This window comes from Urocampus carinirostris, chromosome 19, assembly GCF_059441175.1.
Source record: "Urocampus carinirostris isolate Australia breed hairy pipefish chromosome 19, RoL_Ucar_1.0, whole genome shotgun sequence".
Lineage (NCBI taxonomy): Eukaryota > Metazoa > Chordata > Actinopteri > Syngnathiformes > Syngnathidae > Urocampus > Urocampus carinirostris.
Window position 1 is genome coordinate 7,626,033 of NC_142367.1, and position 24,228 is coordinate 7,650,260.

At 38.7% G+C, this 24,228-nt stretch overlaps 1 protein-coding gene across 3 annotated transcripts in view; it reads right to left on the minus strand.

Annotated features, from left to right (window-relative positions):
• The window catches only part of ptprea (protein tyrosine phosphatase receptor type Ea), a 60,994-nt gene extending 40,169 nt beyond the window's left edge, over positions 1–20,825 (minus strand). The window contains exon 1 of one of the 3 annotated variants that reach the window (XM_088323741.1): positions 20,696–20,825. The gene's annotated coding sequence lies outside the window, so the exon portion shown is untranslated. Of the gene's footprint in view, positions 1–10,250; positions 10,270–20,695 lie in introns of those variants that run through there. The other 2 variants (XM_088323743.1, XM_088323742.1) reach the window with 2 other exon arrangements.
• Positions 20,826–24,228: the final 3,403 nt, after the last annotated feature.

A 24,228-nucleotide genomic window follows, 5' to 3' on the forward strand; every position in this document is an offset into this window, starting at 1 on the left:
ATTCTGAATATGCTCCCTCCCATCGAAAACGGGTTTCAAATAGCCTACTGGTGCCATAAGATAGCAGCAAAGTCATACTTGCATTCTGCTTTTAATCTATGTGTCAAGTACAAATACCCAAACACCAGTTTTCCGTATTTTGATCTCTCACTTGTCGTGCAAGTAAAGTCATGTTTATTTGTATAGGTCTTAATCACACAAAGTCTCAAAGGGCTGCACAAACCACCAAAATAACATTTTACTTTTACAGGTGTACATTTTTCAATGCAGATTTCTTCCTGTGCAGGCCATTGTGGTCAAAAAGTGTTCATCTCTCAAGCATTTTCAGCGCCTATGGTTTTTTCTTGATATAGTATTGTAGGATGATCTGAGGCCGTGGCTGCAAACCACGGCCACTCACAGGCAACTCAGTTTGCACATAGAAGCAAAAACTGTCAACTCCATCTTGATATAACAGACTCTAGCTTCTTTGCCATGAGCAAAGATTTGAGACAGAAACACGTTGAGTTTTTATAACAATCATTTAACTTTGTCTTCTAACCTGCTAGCAGAATTGACACAACGCTAAATGCCATAGACTAATTAATAGTGGTGATAATCCTTTAATCAATAGATTTTTGAACACAAATGCAGTTGATAATACATTTTTGCCGGCACATATTATTTCAACTGTGATAAATGTACAACAGTGTGACTTTGCTTATTGCGGTAGTTAAAGTGAGCGAGTGTTTGTCTGGAACTTTCTATCTCTAATTAGATAAGGAAGCTAAAAATGTTGGAGGAAAAGCTGAATTCTTTGAATTCCAATTAATTATTTTCTGACTGTATGATTTCATAGACATGCACTGCCAATATTCTCATGTTGGCAAGAGCAAGACAAATGGTGTTTACATTTATTTTAATAGGGAAAAAAGGGCTGTCATCTTTTGAAACACGAAATATTATCATGTGGATTGTTGTTCCTTTCAAAGAGAAATGCAGCATGAAGAAAGAATGCTTTTGGGAGTGAAATGTGGGCGACAGTTGCTGCATAATTATGTTGTTTGGCTCCATGTGGAACGTCATAAAACGGCAATGACGGTCACACGACGTAAATGCGGCGAGAAGGCCTCCGTCAAATTAGTTTGAAAAGTTCACCAAGTTCGTTTTTTGTTTTCCCGCAAAACATCTAGACATCAGATGTCAGATCTCATGCTTTCAAAGGCAAAATAACAACAAAATCATCCCAGATTTGTAGCCTTGTTCCACATAAAGCCTTCCTCTCTCACATTATGACCACGATAAATTTGATCCCAAAATTCTGTCGGTATTCCATAACCGGTCGCCATCTGATCTATAATCCCTGTGACCCTTGGGGAGAAGCCCAGAATGAGGCTACAACGACACAGGGTGGGGTTGCTTGTGGCACAATTCATTCACCCGGAAAACAACAATGACAAAATTATAACTTTGGAAATTTCTAAAATGCAGCCAGGAAATCTTTCACCCTTGCTGCTCCTTTTGCTCCATGCACCTGTCAAAAATTAAATAAATAAAAATAGGGGGGGTTGTGGCAAGCGGTCGTCATGGAGACGGCTGCGCAGGAGAGCTAGATTTACAGAGCAGCGGGCGGGGGGGTGTTAGTTCTCGCCTTGCTCTTTAGGCGGTGATGGATGAACGCGCAAAATCAACTGTATGTTCTCCCTTCTCAAAGAAAGAGGTCATCAGGAACAGCCTACATGGAAAATGTGCGATTGGAAAGGATACATAGCCCTTCAAAGGTCATATTTTGGAAAAAAAATTGTCATTGTCATCATTTAAATGTTATGTTTCATACTAGAAGTACCAGAAATCATTCAAGAGTGATATATCCTGCCATTTTTCTGAAAAATAAGGTGATCTTGAACTTCGCCAATTATGTTAAACAGTGTTTCAAACGTAAAAAGCTTTTCCGTGTTATTTAACAGTGTCATGACATGATTTTTATGGGCTAGGTCAATGGTTCTCAAATGGGGGTTGTATAACCCTTAGGGCAGGCATGTCCAAAGTCTGGCCTGGAGGCCAGTTACAGCCCATGATCAGTATTTTACTGGCCCAGGGTCTCTGTCAAAAATAATAATATGTTCCGCCAGTAATGTTGGCCTAAGTATAAAATACATTGGGACAATTTTTGGGATTTATTTTATAAATCCCATTTCACCAGACGATGGCAGTAGTCCTTTGGCCACCTTGCCCTTGGGCTTTTCTTGAGAATTTTGTGCCCACTCCATTTCCGACAAGGCAACTGCAAATAAATAAAAAAAAGAAAGTTGCCTGTGAGGGGCACCGCTTCTAGGACAAGTAGAAATTACAGTATTTTTTCACCAAAATCCCCAAAAAACTGTCTTCCTAATTTGCAGAGCTGCTGTTTTCAAAGAATATAATATCAAAAGGCACTGCAACACGAGACATGCTAACTACAAAAAACTAACTGGAAACGAACACTGAAAAGGTGAAGCAAATGGAAGTTGCTTTAACGGCACAGCAGCCCTTTTTCACAAGACAAATGCGACAAAAACAAGCTACGACGTCGCGGCGCTGATTGCCAAGCACTTCAAACCTTTCACGGAGGGTGAAATTGACTGTTCAAAGAATGCTAGGTTGAATATTCAGCCCTCACACATTTTCAGCTTACCAAAACTGTGCCGCTTTCTGAAAAGTTTGGACACCCCTGCCTTATGGGGTTTATGAATGCACTCCAGGGAGTGAGTGAGATTTTCAAAATAAATTAAGAACATTAGTTACATACATATTATGACCTGCTTAATTTATATCCGTCCATACTTAAGAACACAGCAAGTAGATTTTTTTTAAATCAATGTCTGGCAGAGCAGTGTGCATCAACCCAGCAATGTGCTTGACTGCTTTGGCAGCAAGATGGCACAGTAATCTAAGCACTCCAGTAACTAGATAGCAGCAGAAGGCACCTTTGTCATGGAGTTATGATCGGTTGGTCAGAATATTACCAAGTCAAATGTTTCCTGTATTATATTCAGATATCTACACTTTTTTTTTTTAAAGTAACTGAAGTCTGGGTTTTCTATTTCAAAACAAAGGGTCTTTTTGTATTAAAAAGAGTAGGTCATTTTCTGTTAAGGTTAAAATACTGTGTCACTTATTTGAAAGTGGGGTGCATCGTCTGAGGTGTCCTTAAAAATGTTGAAAGTAAAATATTTCCTCTATTACAGGGAGTGCAGAATTATTAGGCAAATGAGTATTTTGACCACATCATCCTCTTTATGCATGTTGTCTTACTCCAAGCTGTATAGGCTCGAAAGCCTACTACCAATTAAGCATATCAGGTGATGTGCATCTCTGTAATGAGAAGGGGTGTGGTCTAATGACATCAACACCCTATATCAGGTGTGCATAATTATTAGGCAACTTCCTTTCCTTTGGCAAAATGGGTCAGAAGAGGGACTTGACAGGCTCTGAAAAGTCAAAAATAGTGAGATATCTTGCAGAGGGATGCAGCACTCTTAAAATTGCCAAGCTTCTGAAGCGTGATCATCGAACAATCAAGCGTTACATTCAAAATAGTCAACAGGGTCGCAAGAAGCGTGTAGAAAAACCAAGGCGCAAAATAACTGCCCGTGAACTGAGAAAAGTCAAGCGTACAGCTGCCAAGATGCCACTTGCCACCAGTTTTGCCATATTTCAGAGCTGCAACATCACTGGAGTGCCCAAAAGCACAAGGTGTGCAATACTCAGAGACATGGCCAAGGTAAGAAAGGCTGAAAAACGACCACCACTGAACAAGACACACAAGCTGAAACGTCAAGACTGGGCCAAGAAAAATCTCAAGACGGATTTTTCTAAGGTTTTATGGACTGATGAAATGAGAGTGAGTCTTGATGGGCCAGATGGATGGGCCCGTGGCTGGATCGGTAAAGGGCAGAGAGCTCCAGTCTGCCTCAGACGCCAGCAAGGTGGAGGTGGGGTACTGGTATGGGCTGGTATCATCAAAGATGAGCTTGTGGGGCCTTTTCGGGTTGAGGATGGATTCAAGCTCAACTCCCAGTCCTACTGCCAGTTTCTGGAAGACACCTTCTTCAAGCAGTGGTACAGGAAGAAGTCCGCATCCTTCAAGAAAAACATGATTTTCATGCAGGACAACGCTCCATCACACGCATCCAAGTACTCCACAGCGTGGCTGGCAAGAAAGGGTCTAAAAGAAGAAAAACTAACGACATGGCCTCCTTGTTCACCTGATCTGAACCCCATAGAGAACCTGTGGTCCCTCATCAAATGTGAGATTTACAAGGAGGGAAAACAGTACACCTCTCTGAACAGTGTCTGGGACGCTGTGGTTGCTGCTGCACGCAATGTTGATCGTGAACAGATCAAAGCATACTCATACTATACTTTGTTATCTCATTAGAAAACATCAAACAATGACAAGCTCCATGATGAGAAAGACATCATGCATGCCACAACAAGCAGCTGCCATCACTGAGAGCATCCTCAACATGATCCTCATTGACATCCTCACATTTTTGCATTGCAATGCAAAGATCCCAAAGAAGCAAGAGTTAGTGAGCAAGGGTAATGGTGTTTACTTTTTGCTTGTTTACGTTGACAATCATGTTACTGGGTTTTTTACATTTCCATTTATTTCTTGTTTCAAAAGCTAATGTACCTTAAACAACAAAAGTACCTATTTTTTCACCTTTCTAAAGGCTATCTTGTTAATTTTCGGGTGTATACCATCGATTTGTATGTGTTATTGTTTATTGTTAAGTTATTTGACAAATATTTGGAATGTTAATGTCGATATGTGTCACTGGGTTTTCAGATTTGCAATGATTTCTTGTTCCAAAAATTTGTGTCCCTTAACAAAGATGCCTTTTTTTGCACTTGATTAAAAAAGAATATAATTGCAGGTTTATAGCATACTTTTGTATGTATTTTGTTTGTAATTTGACAAACACTTATTTTTTAATTGTTTAATATTGTAGAATATTCTGAACTATTCTCTTTTTTGTCCGCAAAATTTCAATATTTAAAGAAGAGGAAATTAATAATTTGATTAATTCATTGATTAATCAAAAAAATAATCGTCAGATTGATTGATTATTAAAACAATGGTTCGTTGCAGCCTAGTTACATCAAAATGCTTCTTATATTACCGCTGATATGACATGTTATTTGGTAAACAGGATGCAGCGAAAGGAAAGTCTGCAAAATAAAGGAAGAGACCTTGAGGACGACCTTGGCAAAAAAACATACCGGATTTGGGTTATTGTTGGATTTTTTTTTAACCCAGATAGATGGCCCCACAGCTGTCTACTGCATCATCTTGTGCTAGCGATCTATGCAAAAAATTCCACTGCACTAGTGATGGCTATTACACATTTTTCAATTGCAAAAGCAGGAGGTACGACGCAGCTTTTCTTGTGCCAATACAAATGTATACATTCTATTGTTTTTGTTCTTGATAAGACCTGTATCGGAATTATCATAACCTCTCTCTTCCCCAAAGCTTGTGTGTTTGGATTTTCTACAACACGAACTGCATCTTCGGAATGAATATTCATTAAAGTGGTGTTCCAGGATGTGTTGTGAGGGCAGGGGGCGTTTTCAAGTCTCTCAGACAGCGTTTATGTTAGAAAAATTGCACACCCACACGCTGCTCTTCGAAAGACATCTGTGTGTTTATCTGCCTGTTTTGCGTGGAAGTGTTTGTGGGCCACTATATTTCACATGCACCTGTGAGAAATATGATGGGAATAGCAGATCATCGCAGGCGGGTTTTTTTTCTCTGTTTGCCAGACAGGTCAGATGCTCTCAGAAATAAGCGAGCTAAGTCCAGACTCTCACACTCATTGGCCGTTTCTGTAGGGGGTGAGGGGAATTCCTCCTTCGGTGATTGTCATTGTTGGTAGCTGACTCACAAGCAGGACATGAAACAGTTTGGATCACCTCTGCATGCGTAACCGAAAACTGGATGTGAAAAAATAGCCAGCTTGTATAAACAAGAAAATTCAAAAGGCACAGTGTCAACAGTTTAAGGTTGACTACTCCAAATAGACAATCCATTCATGCACTTCGAGCACATTTCTTATTGTTTAAAAACTTAAATCAAATGTATTCAATGTATACACTAAGGTATGTATTAATGTATCAATTCCGTTTCAATGGGACTGAGACAGATTGAGGACCACACAATTGCTTGAGTAACTACCAAAACAGAATCTGGATTGGGGGTCTTCCTTCCAGGACTACATTCAAAGGGAAACAGTGGGGACAGATCTTCCTGTCACATACTGCAACAAAAATGCACACGTCACACACATTGCTTGGCTGCTCAGCACGTTAAGCCAGATTATCGGCAGGGAAAAACCTCCCTAAAATACCATATTTGGGAAATTTGACCTAGAACATTTAAAGTGGCCATCACATGTCTCCACTTGTCAGCCTCGCCGAAAAAGTGATCCACAGACTCTTTAGACTTTACACTTCTGATAAAACAATTTTTGCAAAAAGGATATTTACGAGGGCCAAGCGATTGCTTCCTTAATCAAAAACATGTTTGAACTTGCCGGTGAGGTTTTATTTGCTCAAGGCACACACAGAAAAACACACCCGCCGTTAGGAATGTAGGAGCATTGTTAGAGAGTAGGAAATAAAAATCTCAAAAGCCGATTCTGGCGCCCTCCTCAAAAGGCATCACAACAGATCTTAGAAGCTCAAAGGAATACTGTAACCAGGCAATCAGTCTTACACACAACACTAGGCTACCACTACCCTCAAAGTCAAAAGTCAATTGTGGAAATAGTCCCCAAATACTACAACCAGAGCGCTAAACGGAAGGATCACCACTGCAGTTTCACAAGTAAATTGCCAGTCATTCAATTAATTAAATCAATTTTGTCTTCATAAATGTTTTAGTGATATATCCTTCCCGATCTACTCAAACTATTATGACGTACAAAATGTGAATACAGTGTTTCCTTGTTTATCGTGGGGGTGAATTCCCAAAATATCCCATGGTAGGTGGTATCCGTGAAGTCAAACCTTATTTTTTTGTACAATTATTACACAAATATATACTCTATTAAACATCAAAACTAAAGAACAAACCCTTTTTACTGCCCATGTATTTGCTTGACAAATAAAAATACTGTATACTGTACCTGTAAATATTATTCTATTTTTTACCATGACTCTTTAAGACTCAGATTGCAGAACACCGTGCTTGATGAAAATTCGTGAAGCAGCAAGGTAAAACGCGTTATAGTGAGAGATTACTTTATTGTAGTTTTATCTACAGCCAAAATAGAAAAATTAAGATGAGAAATGTTAATGTAGATCAAAATTACCCTGAATGATAATGCTGAGGCGTCAGGGGTATAATGAGTGCTATTTTGTTCACTAGTTCTCAACATCATGAATGCTAAAATGTTGTGATTATCCTTTTTTCTTTATATTATCGCTGTTTAATCTACTTCAATTTCCCATTCCACAGCTAAAGTCTTTCTCTCTTCAAAGTATTTCATTTTAGGTTTTATTTTTATTAATTTGAACAGTATCGTTGCAGTTAGGTAGAACTATTACTGGGGCCTCTTGCGGAGAAAATATGTTGTTGGTTTTGTTTGAGAAAGTTGAATATTGTGTAAAGTCTGGAAACATGCGAGAACTTCAAAAGTGAAAGCGTTTACATTTTAGATCCTGTGGTTTTGTCACACTTTAGACCCTTTGTCAAAGTTGTGGATTTTATGTAATCAAAACAATTAAATTGTAGCAATATTACATTTTATGATAACTGGTGTTTTAGTTTTGTTTTTTTAGATGTTCCGGATTTTAATTTGAATTGAGTTGTATTCCACTTGCTTTGCAGTGGACTCTGAAACCACTTTATTACTTGATAATGCATGAAAGCGTGAGCCCAGGTCAAAAACCCAATTGACAAACCATCAAGCACCTAATTCATTTAAAACCCTAAACTGGGTTTCAAAGCACAACTGCGGGCCTAAAAATACAACTTGTATTTGGTTCATCAAGTAAACCTAAAGAAACGTATTTCATCAACATACAAAAACCTGATGACAAGTAGACTGAAAATCCTTTAATTATAAACAGGTATCATTAAAATAGGAACACATTTTTTCCCATCTAATATCAAGCCGAAATGCAGCTCAAATGACCGAGAAATTACTAAAATCTATGGATGTTTTTGTTCTGGAATAAATACAAAATAAAACTTTTGTTTAAATCATGTCTTCTCTCTGAATACACCCAAAAGACAAAATGGCCATCTGTCTATTCATTCGTTAATATTGTTTTTCCTCTAAAAATATTAAAATTGTATGTGTTATACTCTCAGAGCAGATGGAAATGCTCAAAATGATCCAATTATGAATAATTGATAAGTGTAAAATGAGTGTCCTGATTAAAAGTAGGGAAAAAAAATGTAGTTATTTAACTGAGACGATTAAAATGACAATGCGGGACTTATAGTTATAACATACTAATTTTAAAAAGGATCACTTGACTAAATGTCATAGAAATTAAAAGCGTGAGTGTAACCGAATTAAAACTGAGAATAAATTTAAGAACTGTTGATAACTGTGCAGTACACATACAAATCGTGTAAGTATTAGCGGAGACTTGACAATTTTGGAAGACAATCTCATTCTTACATCAGCCGTCATTGAATAACTGGCACACGCTGTGGTGTAAACAAAAGCAGAGCAAATAATAGCCCATAGAAAGAATTGGATCCGTGGGTGTTTTGGAACCGGATCTCAATCCGAGCAGTGGATTACATCCCTCTTGATATATTCCCGTGCCCGTGCAATCCACAATCACTGACAGGAACAACAGAGGTAGGGGGGAGGAATAGAAACGTGTGGATTAGAGAGTCATTAATACCAAATCTGGATTAACGGCGATCCACAGGTCATGCAAAATATCTCCAGATTAACCGCAGCGGGCCAGAGACAATGGTGCTTTTTGTTACTGGCGGACAACAAAAGGATGACTCATTTCAAACAAGGTCAACAGTGATTATACGACTGGGGGTTGACCACACCCACAACCTCCCTAGCACAGAAACCAGACATGACTTTGGACAAATCAAAAACTCACATGGGACGACAGTGGTCGCTCATCCCTTCAGAAGGCAGATCAATTCTAGCAAAGCAGACATGTTCTATAATTACGGAGACGTTGGTTTAGCATTTGGCGAAGAGGTAGGCAACTATTTGTAGTCGCGGGCCACATTGTGTTAAAAAATGTGGCCAGGGGGCCAATCCTAGAGACACATCCAATTTATTTTCATTTAGGAATAAATATACATGCAGAAATTAAAATTTTATATTTCTTTATATTTATCTTAAATACATAAGTTTCATAAAATTGGTTTTAAATGCTCGAAATTAAGGCAAAATCACACATTAGGTCCCCGTTTTAAGCACTACCTTTAGCAGTATTTTTGTTCTATTTCTGGAGTGTGTTCTGTAGTATTTTTGTATTATAGTATTACTGTAGTGGCCTTTTTGTATTATTCATGTAGAAGTACATTTTAAGTATTTCTGTAGGGTTTTTGTAGCATTTCCATGTTAGTATTTTTGTAATATCACTGTAGTTGCATTTCTGTAGTCTTGTTTTTGTATTATAGTATCCTGTAGTAGCGTTTTTGCAGTAAACACACAAAGGGACAATGGGGATAAGGTTGGCACCCAAAATGTTTTATGGATTAGTAGTTTTTTTTTTATACATACATACACACGTGTAAAATTATATATGTATGGCAGTCCCCTTCTTACGAACAACATACGTTGCGATCGTTCGTAAGTTGAATTTGTTCGTAATTTGCTTCAGTGCTAAATTTTGTATGCAATATATGTTTACGGCTTATATAAGTATGTATAAGGCTTGTATGAGTAAGCTGTATTGTTTTGTATTGAATAATAAACATTTAATAAAATAATGTGTTCTATGAAGATAAATAAAAGATAAATAAACTTCACTTTTATCTTCATTATAATAATATATATAATAATGAAAATAAATAAAGTGAAGTTTAACTTAACTTTGGTAGATGAGCTTCAAGGCTACTTCCGCATTCGTGGTAAAAAGTGGCCGAAAAAAAACGATCCAACCATTTTTTTCAACCAACCGCCTCTTCTTTACACTTTACACAAACCATATTGAATGGATGCAAGAGATTTTATACAATTAAAATGTAACAGTTCTTAGCCTGTAGGAGATACAATACGTTTACACACCAACTGGGAATAGGAAGACGCGTTTCTTCTTCTGGGTGATCTCTCACAGCGTAGCGGCGGAAAGCAGCTCTTCAGTACTGTCCTGTGCTCGGAAAAAGGTGCACAATACAAAATCTAACTTGCAGCAATGTCTGGATATTTTTCGACATCCCGAGAAAAACGTTTGTATGTACCGTTGTTCGTACCTTGAATGTTCGTAAGTAGGGGAGAATCTGTGTATATATATATATATATATATATATATATATATATATATATATATGCCCACCCTTGATTTAACGTATTTGTGGACAAACTTATTGTGAGTAATTTGCAATAAAAACACTCAACAGTAGTAGTCAGCAAGCAGATTTGAATACCACATGAATAATATTTCAAGCAATGAATCAAATAAGAGATTAAAGCCGAGCAAAGACGTAGTAGCTAAGGGGATTTGTTTATGATTTTGCGAGTTGTCAGAAGCAAAGAAAAGCAACAAATGCATGACAAACTACAAGATGCCGGGTGTGTCTTTCACAACAGAGCCAGGCAGGACTAGGAACGGAGAGAGGGCGGGGCGCTTTGTCTACTTGACATCAAAAACATCAGAGACACTGCCAGTCAGATAAACCACCTAAGTGTCTTCTATAATTATAATTTATTCATTTAGATTGCTCCCAGACGTGCCGCAGCCTTATTCAATCCAGGCTCATTCGAAAGACAAATTCGAATCTTTGGGTTGATTTCAAGATTTAATTGCCCTGCGACAAAAAGGGTGGCGGCTGATGTAAAGATGCGAGCGTGTCGCCAGCTTGATGGGTGACGCTCTTGATGGTCTAGCAGTATATTTTTGCATGTGCATTCATAGCACCTCAATTGATCACACAGCAATTAGTGGTGTGGCAAATCATAGAAGGCAACCATTGTCATGGTTACAGAATCAATACTGTTTTTATGCCCAAATGGAAGCCTTTAATACAAGCAGGTTCCAATTCTCACTTTACTTCTTTAACCCAAGATTTGATTTCACTTATCTCTAAACCAGGGGTCAACAATATTTCTAAACCACTCTTGCAATGCTGTCCATATCAGACATAAAGAGGTGAGAAGGGTATGGAGGAAATATCATATTCATTTGTGTATAACACGCACTCCCAATTTTTTATTAAAAATAGTAAGGACAGGGCAGCACGGTGGAGCAGTGGTTAGCACGTGTGCGGCACAGTTCATGTCTTGGGAACCTCCTGCGTGGGTTCAAATCCAGCTCCAGACTTCCTGTGCGGAGTTTGTATGTTCTCCCCGTGCTTGCGTGGGTTTCCTCCGGGCACTCCGGTTTCCTCCCACATTCCAAAAACATGCATTTCAGGTGAATTGGCCGGTCCAAATTGTCCCTAGATGTGAATGAGCGAGCGAGTTGTCTGTCCCTGTGTGCCCTGCGATTGGCTGGCAACCAGTTCAGGGTGTCCCCTGCCCACTGCCCGATGATTGCTGGGATGGGCTCCAGCACCCCCGCGACCCTACTGAGGATAAGCGGTGTAGCTAATGAGATGAGATGAGAATAGTAAGAACATTTTGCTTGACTTTGTCTCAGCCTAAATTAAACATTTAAAGTGACAAACATTGTTGAATACAAGCAGCCATGATTCAAATAGTTTTTTGAAAACTATGAACACAATCCCAACATAAAATTTACAATGTATTTGTTTCATGTACTTCAAATTCTGATTCATCAACAGATACACTAAAGAGTTGTTTCCCTCGCCCTGCTTTTTTGCGATTATTTACATCTTTCAGGACAACTTCCTGCTTCTCCATTCGCTAACATTTATCTCTGGTGCTGTGAATAGAAATACTGTAATAATGAGACTTTCTTCACAATGCCACGCCATCCCGCACCCTCAGATCATCTTCCTGCCTCCATATTACTATACCCACTGCCTCCCTAAGCTCCATAGGGAGCAGAGCTTTCAGCCACTCTGCCCCAAACTCTGGAACTCATTGCCGCCTGGCCTTCGAAATTCTGCGACCCTGTCAACCTTCAAATCCAGACTCAAAACTCACCTCTTCAGCCTTGCATACCACCCCTTTTAACTCTACTATGTTTTATTTGCTATTTATTACTTACTTGTTTTAATTTTGTTTTATTCTTGGGTTGTGTCTTACTATATGCACAGCAACCTTGGGTGTCCTGAAAGGGGCTTCGAAGTACAATGTTTTATTATTATAAAGTTAAATGCACATTACACACGAATAAACACTGTACACTGATTTTATTTCAAATGCACCCCCTCAAACATCAGATTAATTCTGGAAAATCTCACAATACCTTCAAAACATGTATCCACAGATCTATACATTCCATGTAGGTCACCATTTTTTACAACAAAGAGGTGAATTTCTCCTAAAGAGAAAGAGATATTTTCATGCCTGTAATATATTGCTATTACGTTTTTACCATTATCGAAAATAGAGCCAAAATAAGGGTCAACCAATCACAAAAAACAAAGTCCATTACATATATAATGATAGGCTGATCCCAAGTATCCATTGTAAAATTATCGTTTTTTGAAAAGACACAGATCATGTAAATGATTCCCTAGGCCAGTTAGATAGCACTTCTATGAAACACTTCCTAAAATGTTGCTTAAATTTTTCAATTTCCCCCAAAACAGAACGACCCAGCACTGGTAAACTTTTTTTTTTTTTTTTCCCAGAAACTGCCCACAGGCTACCCAGGACTACTTTGTGGGCTACCTGGTACCTGAGAGCACTATGTTACCTCAAAACTACACGTTTTAAGCATTCGTCTTATTCCCAAAACCACTTGGATTTTGTCAGTTTTATTGCCACTTCTGTCTCTTTGAAGCTCATTTCAGATTAAGAGCTGGTTGAATTGAATTAACTTGACAAATATTTTTTTTTTCTTTCCAAGCAGCAAAGATACCCCTTTAAAAAAGGCAGTGAAAGTAGAAAGATCCAGCCATTGTTAAAAAATAATTGATCTGCCTCAGCAGACGGTAGCCACTTACACCCTTCAAAAACAGTCGCATCAGCAGGTTGCTTGAAATTGATTCCACTTGAAAGTGAAGCTTCATATGGTGACATGAAATGACACTTCGGTAGTGGCGTTTGTGCACCACTAATGCTAACAAACAAGAAGTGAACCCTGATGCTACAAACATACTCAAAAAAAGCAAAGGGGGGGGCTTGTGACACAAAATAATTGAGAAGCACTGGTTTATAAGAACGTTGGTCAGACGCGGTCATGAAAAGGTTGCAATAAGAAGGCGTGATTACGAGAGAGGCGTTTCCTGTCTCCCGGGAGAAGGGCGCATGATGATACAATCCACTTCCTGCCTACTTGCTGGGCTTCTCATATTACACTGCCTTTCATGTCGGGCGTCTGGACGCAATTAACAGAACGTAAGCATGACTTGTACAAACACTGTGGGCTTTATTAAAAAAACATTCACAAAAGAACATAAATCCTACTTCGTCTAAAGTGTTTCTCAATTGGTCTGACTTTGGGACCCACCACCTCACCCTAATTTCAAACCACGACCCAAAAAATGATTTTAAAAAAATCCACTATGCTTATCTATTGAACAACTGTCATAATTTTCAGACATCTTGGTACTACAGGATGGCGAAGAAAACAAAGCTTCCAAGAAAAACAGTGCAGTTTGGTCACTTTGAGCCACCAGAGTTTTTTTCTTCCATGTGCTTTGTAGCACTCGTTTTTGGTTGCACTACACCAGGGGTGGGCAAACTATGTCCCAGCGGGCCACATGCAGTCTTATCAGGCCTTTTCATCTGGCCTGCCAAAACAAAATGGTAAAAATATAATGACAATAGTATATAAAGTACTACTATTAAAAAAATGACGTTTGTGCTTATTTTTTCCCCATTATCCCTGTGTGTGTCCACAACAAAAATACTACTAGAAAACTTCATATCAAATATAGTGCTCAACAACAGGGTCCTAATATATTATTTTGCCTTCACTCAGAAGATAAAAATATACTTTATAAAATACTACAAAAATATGACAACAGTAATACTATAATCCAAAAATAGTTCTACAGGAAGATTACAACAGATATGCTACAAAAATACAAGTACAATAATATTACAAAAATACCTTAGAAACATTAAGAAATACAGCTATGGAAATTCTGCAAAAATATTACACAAATACTAAAAAAAATACTATGAAAATATTTCTACAGAAATATTACAACAGTCCTACTACAAACATACAACTACAGTAATAATATAAGAATACTCCAGATATACTAGAAAAACTCTACAATGGAAATACTACAAAAGCCTGACGGCAGAAAAACCTCTCCTATCTCTGGTTTAAACTGCATAATCCTTTCTTTCAATAAATTTGAGAACTGGATTTTTTTATTTGATTTGGGTCATGGCTTGTAATTGGAGGGTACAGTGGGTCCTGATGTCGGACCAGTTAAGAATTAGTGGTGTAAAAGATGCTTTAATTGGGAGATGTTCAAGATGTTTGCCAGTATTTGGGTATTTTTTGCTAGTCATGCAGAAATTGTTGAGAAATATGAACTGAAATAAGCCAAAATAAGAGTGAGAGTTACTTTTTTTAGGTTTCTATTTAAAGATAAGTCATTAAATTGTGTCATGTTTGTTAACGCGATGTCAACACTAAATTTTGGAGTGTTGAATGTTATTTGTTCCCTTGTTATTGTGTGTCTGACCTTTGTGGGGATCCAAACTAATAAAGAAATTGCTTTATTATTAACAGAGTATTTTATCACGTCGTCTGAAATTTCACGGAAAGCTATCTGACATGCGGCCCCTGCAAAGGCTTTGACACAACTGTCATCTTGCTCGCAACTCCATTCGCTCGTCATGATTGCAATTATCTGCTGGAGTGTCGTTGATGCTTTTAGACAATAAGCGGACGGTTTGCATTCTGCGTCTTGTCGCTGGTGAGCAAGCGCATACAAGCTTGTGGTTGTCACACACAGACGACATGCTTCTGCATGCCTTCAAAAGCACACTGCTTCCGATTTTGCTGTGATTAAAAAGGATGAGATAATGCAGTACGGATGACACAATTTGAGGTATCCAATCTGTGTTTACAGGGTCTGCAACAAATAATTATTTGAATACAGTGGTACCTCTACTTACGACTTCAATCAGGTCTAGAAATTACATATAATGAAACCGTTGTAAATCTAAACATGAATGAAATGAATTGAAACCAGATTAATCCATTTCAAGGTCATCAAATGTAACAAATCCCCCATTAAATTAACTGCAACTGCCCCTTAGGTATATTTATGTTCAATCGATATAGTTTAAACAACAACAACAACAACCGAATAATAATAATAAAATGTAAAATGTCTTGGCACTTTTTTCCACTCACTGAGCGGAAAAATGCACCCCCAGCGTAAAATAATTATAACAATGCCTGTGTCCAAAATTAACAAATAGCAGTTTAAACTAGTTTCCTCTTACAGCTATTAAAGATCATTGAAGCTCATTTTGACCTTCATTTTTCCCCATGTAAATATTGCTTTCAAAACAGATGCAAGGAGAGTTCCTTTGTAAAAATGTCACAAAAAAAACTAGATGAAAAGTTGACAAATGTATTTCCATTCAGCTCAATGAGCGTGTGTGCAGAGATCGGGCCATCCCTACTGCTCACCCAATCAAATTGCTCTGTGTGCTTGGCTGGCATTTTTCGCTGTTTACAGTTTATTTTGTGGGTTTTTTTTAATCATAAAATGTCACAGCAGTGAACATACATTATTTAATGAGCATCTGTCTAAAAGGATTCCTTAGAGACATACAGCCAAAACGGGGTCTGTTGGTGTGTCACTGTGACTGTAAAGTGTTGATGAGACAGTGCCCTTTAAATACTTGACCGTAAAAGCTTGTGTAATCAGCGTTGCTTCGGCTATGCACGCACCAAACTTGACTTAGTGCTTACTAGAATTGAAACACTACAGAGGAAATTTACCAGAGTAGGACTATTTCCGAGTCATATGTACTTATGAAAAGAGCCGTATCTGTCTCGCCAGCCATAGGTTCCCGATCCATGTTCTATAGAAATCACTTCTGAACAAGTTGAAAATATCTACCGAGGCGAAAGGACGCCTTATCTTCTGAACATTCGTCTCCTGTTTTATCCTTTGAGAATTTGACAGTTCATTTAAGCAAAATAAGCTTTTATGGTAGAGCACATAAGAGTTTAATAAATGTGACATTCGGAAGATTACCGTTTTAAATCGCAGATAACCCAGAATAAAAACAATCAACTGTCCATTGATTGGTAAGAAAAGGCAGGGTCATTGCACCAATGTAAATATATTCAACTTGCTCAAAAGTGATTTCTATACAAGGTGCCATGTTTTACTGTTCTATTACATTCCCAATAAATTATAATATGAGGTATTTTTAGTGATGTTTGCATGAGGAGTGTCCTCTCAAAATGATTGCTCTAAATTGTTTAGAACTAACAATAAAGGACATTAGACCCCACTGTTTTCAGTCCGACATCTGATATTTTTAGTCCAATAGCAACAATCAACTAGTAAATAGTCAACAATACCGATCGATAGCAAGCACTGGATACCCGAATCATTGAAAAAAAAAATCCCTTTAAATTAAAAATGTTAGATTATTTTTTTAAATGGCTTTAAATTCCACCATAATATTGCAAATAATTAATAACCATTTAGTATAATTTAAAATTACCATTTGTTGTTAAATGGCCACTAAAATGGGCAGATCATAGTGCTATCAGCTACTGTTGTGAGTACCAATACCTAAAAGGGACATTTTTTAGCACCTCCTAGCGGTAAAAACATATTTTCATTGTTTTAAAAAATGCATTTGAAAATAAGCAAAAATACATGAACTATTGTATAAATGTGCACTTTTTTGAAAAATCCTAAGCATCAAGGAATAAGAATTTATTATACATCACATAAGCCTCACCATCATTCTGCTACTGGTACCTGAAAAAACCCAAACTTCGAAAAATGCTGGGCAAAAAAATGTAAAAAAATGATACAGCGTTGTCTCAATGAGTCTCTGTAGTTTTTATTCTTCCTTGTGCTTTTAGCACTTGGTTTGGAGTGCATGACACAATACAGCGACATACATGTATGGTGGTCATGTAATACGCACTGTCACTTTAAATCCCAACAATAATCCATCCATCCATTTCTGCACCGCTTATCTACACTAGGGTCGCAGAAGTTCTGGAGCCCATCTTAGCTATTTCCGAGCAGTGGGCATGGCAACACCCTGAACTGTTGCAGTTGCACACAAAGACAGACAACCAGCAACCCAGGAGTTTATTGGGGGAAACAAGTGGAATATTCTGTAATTACCAAGTCAATCTCCAGATCTCAACCCAATCGAGCTTGAATTTCACTAGCCCTAAGGCGGAAAGACCAACAGACAAGCAAAACTCAAAGATGTTGTGTAAAGGCCTGGCAACGCATCAAAAAGGAGGGAAAAAAACATAATATTTCGGACATCGCTGTTTTTGGTAGTAAAACTGATTATTTAGATTAGTTGATTGCTGCTTGATTTATTACAGACTGAATCAAAGCTTTCCACTCCAATACTTTGAGTAAATAGTAGCGAAACACTGGCATGGGCTCTAGAACCCCCCCGCGACCCTAGTAAGCGGTGCAGAAAATGGATGGATGGATTAGCAAACTAATTTTGTATAACAGCATCTAAATACAAATATGTTGTACATTCGAATTTCTGATGTGAAATTAAACGCATCTTAAATCCCCGGTGTTTAGTATTTAACCACTAGATGGCACTCTATTGTCTAATGCTGCCAAGGCCACAGCATAGCAGTAAGATGCACATGGCGGCGACTTTTAGGTAGGGATTCCATTATGTAAAAGAAAAACACATTTCTCGACCTATTATGTTTTTATCATAATCAACATTGGTATGATAGGTTATAAACTTTTGCCAAGTATTCAAATCAATTTTTTTTTTTGATGAATTAAAGTTTTTTGTACCACCAAGAGTCATTAAATATTACACACTTCTCTTTAAGAAATGTTAAACATTTAAGATGTATTTGATCTACTAAGACATCTGTGTAAAAATGAACACTAATAAAAATGCTTTTCTAACAGTGTTTAGTGTTGATGTTTACTATGTTTGTGTACTGGGACTCAATGCTAAATCTATTCCACCCTGGTCATCCTGGAAGGGGGATTACCACTTGTGAGGCCCCTTCTTAAGGTTTCTTTTTTCCTCACACTGAATTTTTGAGTTTTTCCTTGCCCGCATGTTGGTTCAAGATCAGGGGATGGTGTAATTGTAATCCTGTGCAGTCCTTTAAGACATTTTTGTGATTAAGGGCTATACAAATAAATGTGACTTGACTAGTGTTGTCCACGGGTTCCAGACTAAAGGCAGCCTCAAAAGGATTTGCAACACAATATTAACAACAAACCTTTTATTTTAGATTATACTGAATTGTTTGATTACTCTTGAGCCCCTAAATTGTGGTGTGTTTGGTCAAAGATGTATGCAATTCATTGTCGGTCTAATGTTGTTCAACTAATTGATATTAAACAATACAGTCAGCACTTCAATACTGGTCCAAAAAAATCGTTTTAAGACGAAGGTCCTAGCACGAAGAGTCCAACTTGTAAAAATTGCGTGTCCAGTCAAATGTTTTCGAGCCTAACAGTAAACCCAAACATGTGTTTCCGCAATATCAGGTGCTTTTAGGTTCAGGGCGTTGGGGTGACTGAGCACCCAGAGTGTCTGACTGTTTTTTGTTTTTTTTTTTTCATTTCACTTAATGTGATTTAGGATCATTCAACAGTGTCACTTCCCATTAGTGAACATCGTATTACACTTTGCGGTTAGCATTAACACCATTACTACGCCATTCCAAGGTTTTACTCATTTATTTTTAATAGAGTACTCACACACATACACATACAGAAACTTGTGCTGTTTGTTTATTTCATTTTAGAGGCTCCATTTTATTCTATCAACTTACAGTGTTAACTTTAAATAGGATCATAAAATGACCACATTTGTGTTATGATGATATATCAGTTTCTGACATTTGGGGGCTGTAAACTGGTTGCACAGTGTACATGTTATGTTCTCAATGTCTCAGTTGAAATAAATGTCATCTTCCGGATTGACCGACACGGACTGATGTGCATTGTTTGAACATCATTCATGGTTTATTGTCACAGAAATGTATGATTTAAGTTGTTTTTTAGCAAAAGAAATTAAATCGCAATCGGCGATTATGCCGAATTGCAATTATCGATAATCGTGATATAAATCGAATCAGCACCTTGTTGTCGTGATACAAACGAATCATGACCAAAGCATATAGTCACTGTATAACATACTCTGACCATAAACACCGGAGCCTCCACAGACTCTGCCGCTATGCCGCAAGTGGCACGAGCCAAATGAAAGAGGGGCGGGGAGGGGGGAGAGAGCAGGGCTTGGAATTAAATAAACGGAATCATTTCAAGACATAGGTGTACTTATGACGCGGCATTGTTCACATTTATGTTTCCCATCTATCGTTTTTCCATCTTATTAAAGGCTTTATGGATCAAGAGATTGCAGGTTCGATTCCCGGCTCTTCCGTGTTACATGTCGAAGTGTCCTTGGGCAAGACACTGAATCCTTAATGCCCCCAATAAGCAGGTCGGCGCCTTGCATGGCCGCTATTGGTGTGTGAGTGTGTGTGTGTGAATCGGTAAGTGTGAAGCACATTGTAAAGCACTTTGGGAGGTCTTCATTGACCTGAAAAGCACTATATAAATGCAGGCCATTTACCATTTACCATGAAAAAACGGCTGGTTATACCCGTGCTGTGAACCCTAACATCCGTAATATTGGAATTAATAATGGTCATTTATTAGGATTCAAAAGCTCTTATTCCAGTTTGGTAAAATTGCAACCATTAAAGGGCACATGATACTAATATCAACCTCTGTCGGGATGAACTATACCTTAAGAAGAATTGGTTAGGGCAACGATACTTAATCTCCCTATTAAAAACACTTGCCACTGCCTCCTCGGGAACTTATCCTTAATGCAAAACAAAATAGTACCTGGCAAGGATGCTGACAGCTCGCCATTGACGTCTCAGGGGAAGCCTGAATCAAATTAATCGGGCCATGAATGACATTAACGACAACTTAAAACACGCGTTGGTCGTTCCGATGCTCTGGTAGAGAAGACGATAAACCGACTCAGTGGCATGAAAAGGTGGAAACAATTATGAAGGAGTTATCGAAATGTCATATTTTTTGTTTTTTATGACGCTGGAAAATCCACATTTCACGAAAGCACCTCGAAAGCGTGACAGACAGGTGGAAGACGGCGGGGTGGGCAACAATGTCAGCAAAGACAGCATGACGACGACCAGTTAAGCGAGAAAATTGAATTCAACTCACCTGGGAGGTTTCAACATATGTCCTCGAAGAGTTTCTTGGAGGGGACGCGGGGGGGGGGAAAGAAAGCGAACAGAGGAAGGTTCGGCGTGGCCGGCTGTCAACGTGAAAAGGAGGAGTCATCTCGGCAGCCAGCCAGTGTTCCTTCTAACGAGCTCAAAAGTGGCCGCCATCGCTTTCTTTGTCCAAAACGAGAAGAATGGCGACACTCTGTGGCTATTTGAAGTGCTACAACAACAGACGGTTCCCGGCTTTTACTCTCTCTTGGGAGAAAACACGTGACAATGAGTAACACGTTAGTTTTTTCCCCCAACATCATCAATTATCATATAAAACCTTCATTCATCCATCTGCACTGCTTATTCTCAGTAGGGTCACGGGGGTGCTGGAGCCCATCCCGGCCGATTCCGGGCAGTGGGCAGGGGACAACCACAAAATGGTTGCCAGCCAGACATGTCACCCGCTCATTCACAATTTACCTGACATGCCTTTTTTTTTGGAATGTGGGAGGAAACTGGAAACCCACGCAAGCACGGGGAGAAGACGCAAACTCCACACACTTCTAAGGTCATGGGATCAAATACAGCTACCAGCCTTCCTGGGTGTAGATTGCATGTTTTCCCCGTTCTATCGTGGGTTTCCTCCAGGCATTCCAAAAACAGGCATGTCACGGTACTTGGCCGGTTCAAGTTGTCCCTACTTGTGAATGAGCGAGTGAGTGGTCGGTCTCTGTGTGCCCTGCGACTGGCTGGAAACCAGTTCAGGGTGTCCCCTGCCCACTGCATGAAGATGGCTGTGATGGGCTCCAACACCCCCTGTTGATGATAAGCGGAGCGGATAGTGGATTACGGCACACAAATCCCTTATTTACCTGCGTAGTAGGGGCAGCAGCCTGGCGGTGCCCATCTGTCTCCAGATAGGGGTTTCCTCCCCCACATGAAACAGATAGCACTGGTTTCCATGGTTACCAGTGACAGGAGAAGCCTGCTGATCTTACTCGGATAAGGCACCTTCATTATCTGGTCACCGTTGTTATTCAGTGTAAAGCATCATCCAACTCTCTAGGGATGAGCCAGATCTCCGCATTGAAGGGCAGCGACATGGGACAATACTAATTCTAGATCTTATATCACTGAGGGGAAACTTTTGAGTATCACATCGTCGTTGCATGACTTGGGGCAAAAAGTGCAGTTCTTTACATTAAAATGATTTATAAACTGTTTAAAAACTGGCCACAGTCGCCATCTACTGCTGGTTGTGCTAATGTGAATCAGTAAATACTGTACACTCACCGCCAGACAAGTTTAAAGAAATCTGTTTACTGAATTAGAACACGCAAACTGATTTTACACTGAATTGTAGCGTATATGACAATGTGGTAAGGGAATAAGAATATTTCCACACCAGATTTTTTTTTATTGTAATCCTTTTTGACATGCCGTGTATTTTAATATGTGATCATTTTTAAGGTGCTGGTACAAATTACTTGTGTTTCCTCTGGACCTAGCGACTACACGAAAGCAAATTCTGCAATGGGCGTTTTCTTTTGTTCCACGTCCGCTTCGTCAAAACAAAAATAGGTCCAAACAAGTGATGTGCCGCCCTTCTTCAGTGATAACTTCGTTTCTTCTCGTTTGTTGACTCTGGGACTATGTTTACGGAGTCCGCCATGAAACTCAATGAGCTCACACGGTAGGTGTAGCATAGTGTGGCGCTTGCCAACTTTGAATCACGTTTATTGGGTTGTGCTATTATTAAAACTTGCCTCTGATTGGTCGGCGATTTTAAAACTCGAACAGTAACAATTGTGGTTGGCCAAAACTCCATCACTCACCGCAAAACCCGGAAAAACTGCAGTGCTTTGCAGTTTCACAACCGCACTACGTCACATCGTGATGATGATTCGATTTCGGTTAATTGTGCAGCCCTAACGTGTTATGCACCAATCGTCAAACAAACATTCGAACTTCTGACTACGACTCCGGACTGCCGCCCCCTTCTTCCTCACTGCCCTCCCCCCAGACCTTTCCACCAACCCCAGGGGGGCGGTACCGCCCACTTTGGGAACCATTGATTTAGAGAAACTGATTGCTGCTTAATCAATCACAGAAAAAAATAAAGCATTGTATTCTTTTATTTTAGAGGGACAGTGTGTCATATTTAGTGCATCCAAGTGGTACAAAAAATTTCATTCAGTAAAACAAAACGTTGATTTGGATACTAGGCAAAAAAACATGAACTATCATACTAATGTTTATGTTTTATTTAAGATAAAACCATAGGTTGAGAATTTATTTTTTCTTTCACATAGTGGAATCCTACCTTAAGTGGCCACCATGTTTGCCTGGCATCTTGCTGCAATGCTATGCTCTGTTGCATTGTTTTTCCTCACATTAGACGATACATTGCTGCTTATAGGTCGAATATTACACACTGGGGCTTTAGGTAAATATTAGCTAAATATTTTAAGCATTTAAATAAATATATGCTTCATTCTAATTTACGGTGTGACATTAAACGCATCTTAAGTATTGTTAAATGTGTACAATGCATTTGAACTATTATGACTTTTGTGGAAAAATGTACACAACTCAAATTATTTTTCTAACTGCGACGCGCAGTCAGGAGAGCCAGGTGAGACTGAGCCTCACTTGTCATTATGCAAATATAAAATAAAAAAAAATATCAAATTGTTCTCTTTATACAGTTTTAAAAGGACAGTGTGTAATATTAAGTGTTTCCTAGTGCTACAAAAAAACCTTCGGTAAAAAATAAAAAACAAACATCGATTTGAATAATAGGCGTTAGCATGGTAGCTGAGTGCTTAGCATGTTGGATTCCCCAGATTAAAATCCAGCTACTGGCCTCCCTGTGAGGCGTTTGCATGTTCTCCCCGTGCCTGTTTCCCCGGTTGCCTCCTACATTACAACGACATGCATGGCAGGTCAATCGGTGACTCCACATTGTTTCCTGGCAAACAGTTCAGGGTGTCCTCCGCTCACTGCCTAAAGAAGGCTGGGATGGGCTCCAGCACCCCCGTGGCCCTTCTGAGGATATACAGTGCAGAAAATGGATGGTTGAGTAATAGGCAAAAAGTGTAATGCATTGAAGGTAAAAGTGAGATAAAAGCAGAAAGGCACGGTGGAAAAAAATAAATAAAAGCTCTTTGAACTCAGTTGGGTATTGTTAACACATACTTAATGGAGAAAATATTTACTTTTAAACTTTTTAAGGACACCTCAAACTACACACCACAACTTTAAATACTAAGTGGTACCTTGGAAAAGCATTTGAACCTTTTGTTTTCTCGATATGTAAGATATAGTTCTACAACAATAGTATTAATTTCATTGGAGAAATATATCCAGAAATTCCCAACTCTTGAGTAATGTGCTTCCAGGGCATCCATGCCAAAATGTAAATAATTAATCTCTTGCATTTTATGACCCACGAAGTGGACTTAAAAATCAGGCAGGATCACCTGATTCTTTAAGAACTACAAATAAGTAAGTCAATTATCAGATGCCTTTATAAAT